General features: G+C 28.3%; 1 protein-coding gene across 1 annotated transcript in view; it reads right to left on the bottom strand.

The window, feature by feature from the left end:
• LOC111678641 (cadherin-86C) overlaps window positions 1–5,448 on the bottom strand; it is a 105,549-nt gene that overhangs the window by 7,540 nt on the left and 92,561 nt on the right. The gene's annotated exons all lie outside the window — the stretch shown is intronic.

The raw sequence follows: 5,448 nt of genomic DNA on the forward strand, positions 1-5,448 counted from the left end.
TACTTTTTTGGAAGTACTTCGTTTTATGTTCTAAGTGGGTTTTGCATTAACCACCCTAATGTGCACAAATAAGATTTTAATTAAATTTCACGTTGAGTTTTCTATTTGGAAACTTAAAATTAATTGTATCGTAAGCTGAATTATGTCAAAAAATGAGAAAACATGATTTTTACGTATCTTGAGATGTGAGAAAATTAAGATTTGAGTAAGTAAACTTGTTTAACAGACCGCTTACTACAAGACAGCGTTAACTCAAAAGTTATTTAAGAAATAGTAACATTTCCTAAAACATTCAAAGCCGTTTTCTTCGAAACTATATTTTTTGACATATGTCAGTCTTGTAGTAAATAGGCAACATGTATTTATTCATTTGAAGATAAAAACAACACCACTATTAAGCAAAGAAATTAATTCACAACACGTTCCAAATGAAATATGACAGGTTACTTCCGAATAATGTTATATAGCCAGGGTACTTTATAAAATTGTATTCTTTATGTGTGATTGGGTCTGCATAAAAGTTTGTTTTTTATTATTTAATTATATTTTTTTCTTTTGTTATCAACACCTGTTTGTTAGTAGATAAATTTATTCGATTGGCTTCGGTGACATTAATGGTTAAATCTTAGTTCATTTACAAGTGTCATTCTTTTCCTTAACAAAATATTTTTTTTTCCTGAGTACGATTGATTGAGTTTTTTAATCCATGTTATAATATTTTTTCCATTAACTATATTTTTGTAAAAAATAAAAATTAATTTATTCTGATAAAAACAATTAAATGTTTAAAGCCATTTTATCTACAGAAAGTTTAAATTCATCAAAAAAAAAAAAAAAACTTAGTATAAAATAAATATTATCATCGTGTAAATGTGTACTTCCAAAAGAATAACATTTATCACCACTTCAAAAGTAACACTATTGTTTTTTTACCTTCTGTGGATGTGGTGTTTACTGACGCCTAAAGAAGCGAAAAGTTTTTTTAATTTAAGGTATTTTTTTTTTTTGTATTGAAATTTTTTGAATTAAACCAATTTTATTTTGGATATATGTTAGGGATGTCAATCGGGACTGATTTTTAAAAATCCCGGGATTCGGGATTTGTAAATGAATCCCGGATTTCTAAATCCCGAAAAATAAAAATAAATTTTCAAAAAATCTTAATAATTTACCGACAAAAATAACATTTTCTATTTCATATTACAATATGAATACATAAAGTATGTGTTTACTAATACAGAAAGCTTTTCCATAAGTACTTTGTGGAATTTTTAGAAATGTGACCAACCGTCTTGAGCTGAATATCGGATATATGGTTTTTAATGACCGCTAGAGAAACGCTACAAAACGGGTCTATATCAAGTATAGCCATCGTAGTTCCAGCATTTGCCAAGCTATCAGCAATATTATTTCCAGTAATATATCGTGTCCTCTTACCCAAATAAGAGAATTATCATCTCGCTATCTTATTAACAGTTTGACTGCCAGTATTGATTCTGATATACCCATATTTGATAGTATCAATGCCTATTTATTGTCCTTTTTATACTCTACACCACTTTAGTGGGTTTTACCCGAGTAGCTCATAATTATGTTTAATATACTCGTATATCGACAAAAATGCGGCACAACTAAGTTTTATACTAGCCTTGAAGACCCTGTTAAATTTCGTGCTTCTTTTGACCCAAGCCCCCTTACAAATCCCCCCCTTCAAAAAATGACTTTAATGTCCATAATAAGCTTAAAAAGACTAGTGTCATAGTGAAATTCAGCATAAATACATTTTATGTTACCGTAAATTCATCCTCCAAATTTTATGAGAATCGCCTCAAACGGGGGGCTTGGGGAAAGCCCCAATATAAAGCATATTTCAGAAAATTTGTTTTTTAACAATAAATTGCTTAAATATATCAAAGGCGAGTTACAAATCAAGTCAAATGCTTTATTATGAAAACTAAATCATAATTTCTTACTTATTTTTAGATTGCCCTATTTATTGCCCTTTTTATTTTTGATATTTCAGCTTGTATGTTAGTAGAGTCATATTAAGTCTAAAAAATTACTCAATGGATAATGCAATTCGATTAAAAAATAGGCCGAAATGTTAAAATTTTATGATCCTGCTTATTTTTTTTCAAAAACTATTAAAAATCTCTTTTTTAATATTTTATAATGTATAAATTTAGCGAAAAAAACTTAAACTTCGGGATTTTAAAATCCCGAAAATCCCCGGGATTTCATTTTTAAAAAAACCCGGTTTTTGGTACTTTCAAATTCTCGGGATTTTCGGGAATTCCCGTTTGTCATCCCTAATGTATGTATATATTGTTATCAAAAATATGAATTTATGGATTTGATTTCTTATATCTTAAGAATTTAAATTGTTAATTTTAGTTTCTTAAGTAGGTGTGTGCAAATATTTACATACTGCACAGTCATTAAAAATACACTTTTGTACTTTTCAAAAGATCGTCTTCTCCACAATTTATGTATGTATATACGAATACTTACTAACCTTGTCGTTATATCTTTCTATACTAAGTTTTTATGCAAATTAATATAAAAGAAGTTAAAACTCAATGATCATTTACGACTATTTCCCATAGGAATAGAGTAAACATACCCGTAGTAAATTTGAAATGTATACATTAGAGGTGTCCAAGTAACATCGATTTCGATTGGATGGGTCTTATTTAGTTCATTAGTGTCTGAAACAAAGTGGTGTTAATTTTAAAAGTGTAAAACTGAATAAATAATTTTTTATTTCTTCAAAAAATGTTCTTAACATTATTGCTAATCCTATTTTCTAGAGAAAATTATCTATCCAAAGAGGAAAAAGACATTTATATCGAAGAACAAACATTAAAGGTTTTGACAATTTCGCAAGTCATATAATCAAAAAATCGTAAATCTTTTCACAATCAATTTTTTTTTTGGATACTTCTAGTATACACATGTATGTACTTATATACATTAGTATGAGTACGAAGTATGATACGATTTAAATATAAATTTGTTATTCACATGTATGTGCATGCATGATGTACTTATACGTAGAGATATGTATGTATGTATGAATTTTCGTCATTCTCACTTCAAATTTAGTACTTTCATTATACTAATTGCATTCGCAAAAATTAAAATCTATTATTTACGTATTTGCATTCGCTAAATTGGCATTCGCAACATCCCAAGTTTACACTTAGGGTAAACATTTAAGTTTTAAAAATTCAAAATAATTTCAAAATTGATAGGTAATTTTTTCCCTAGTAAGAACTATAAAATCTAACCTTAAATTAGAAAAATTACATTATTTTTGTTTATAAAAGTTGTATTTATTTTAAAACTAAGTCAAAATTAATATGAGTTGAGCAAAAATACAATATATTTAGACTACCCTAATGTACATCCAAATATACACTCTGTATTCAAAAAGCGAGTGAGAATATATCTGCATTTGTTATCATGCATATCCTGAATATGCTAAACGAATATCAACACAGACATAGTAGAATATTTAAAGATCACTTGAAAAGTCTAGAATCTTATTGAGTTTCTAAAAGAACACTGTATATGGTTAAGAAAATGTTTTGTACGTACATCCACACATTGATTTATCGAAGCAAAGAACTATAATTTCATTTACTACAATATCGGCATAAATCGAAAAACACAGTTTTGAGTAAAATAACTTTTAATCTTTTATAACCTGATTTATAACGTAGATCTTAATATGTTTCTTATCTCAACTTGAACTAAATGTATACTATACGTGAAACTTGGGTTTTTGTTTTGACGTTTACAACAAAAAATCTCTTGCAAAAATCACTCGAAAATAGTAGATCAGAATAGTTTGAGTGTTGTTTTTAAGTTAAAATATAACTGCTTTAAAACAATGTACTTACGCGACTGTCCCGGACTTAAACCCGACTTACTTACTTACTTACTTACTGTTGTTTTCTATTCGCTTTACGTAAAAATATAAATTAATATTTTTTCAACTAAGATTTTAACAACTAACTTCTTGTGTGCTAGACAGACGGTCAATCCTGTTCAGCAAAATTAAATATAGTAAACAGTAAAGCCAACTCATTACGATGTAATTTATGCTACAAAAAATTATGATAATTTGAAGTTTTATGTTTACTGGTTAATAATCAGATAGTTCGAAATTATTTTATTAATCGAATAGTTTATATTTTTATTAACTTTATGGCGTTTTACACTATGTTTTTCTTTGAGTTCGAAGACCAAGTTTAAAGTAAAAGTTGGTATCTATTCTCAATTATAAGTATTTAAAAAAATCCTATTCTAAACCCATTCCAAATGTAGTGAATATTGGAAATGTTGGTCATACAGGGTTTTTTCAAATCAGTTTTTTTAGTTGGATCGCTTAACATGAAATTGTACATATTTCTTTTTTGTTTAAAAATTATATTGTGCCTATAAATGCCCAAAAAGTGCAATGATCTAAAGTTCTTTTTGTTTGTTTCGAAGTTTGAAATTTGAGCAATCATTAAAATGGCAACATCACGAATTTTCCAAAAATACATACACAGCTATGTACATAAATATGTATATAGCAACAAAAAAATCTCAACAAACAATAATAGTGACGACCTCTTCAAGTACACGAGTAAAAACAAGTTGTCTATCGCATTTGAAGTACATACGATCAGAACTCCACACCATGTTGTTTTGTAGTTTATTTTTGTAATTTAGTAATTCCTTTTATATTCAGAAGGAGGGGGAGGTAGAGGAAAAACTGGTGTGTGTTATTACAACATTCTTATTTTGTTTATTTTCCTACTTTTATACTTTTCGTTTTATTCATTTTTATTTTTCGCAATTTATTTACTTCTTATATTGTTGCATTTTGTCTTTTCAGGCGAAATCTTTCTAATGCGACCTCTGGAGGATATCGCTGCAATCACGCATGTGGGCGATCCCGTCTTGCTCACAGTAATTGCGGAAGAGGTTAAGGTTGGTCGTGACGAACCGCCAGCAATGGCTTCCACTGTTCAATTGGCATTCTTTTTACCCGAACGTACCAATTCACCACCATATTTTGAGAACGATCAGTAAGTTTTGAAAAGAATACAAAATAAAAAAAACAAGAAAAAACATCATGACTACATTGAAATAGACCATTATGTTGAATTGGTTGATTATTACCTTGCTTCTTTGCATTACATTGCAGAGCATTCTATTACAATGACTCCAATGAATGCCTTTGTTGATCTGCATGTGTCCATTAGCATAATACTAGTTTTTCCTCAAGTTTTTGCTTGTTTTTAGCTATCAAAATATTAACTTAAAATAAAATACAAAAACCACTATTTTAGACAGATAGATAGATAGATAGATAGATAGATAGATAGATAGATAGATAGATAGATAGATAGATAGATAGATAGATAGATAGATAGATAGATAGATAGATAGATA

Source organism: Lucilia cuprina, chromosome 4 (assembly GCF_022045245.1).
Source record: "Lucilia cuprina isolate Lc7/37 chromosome 4, ASM2204524v1, whole genome shotgun sequence".
Lineage (NCBI taxonomy): Eukaryota > Metazoa > Arthropoda > Insecta > Diptera > Calliphoridae > Lucilia > Lucilia cuprina.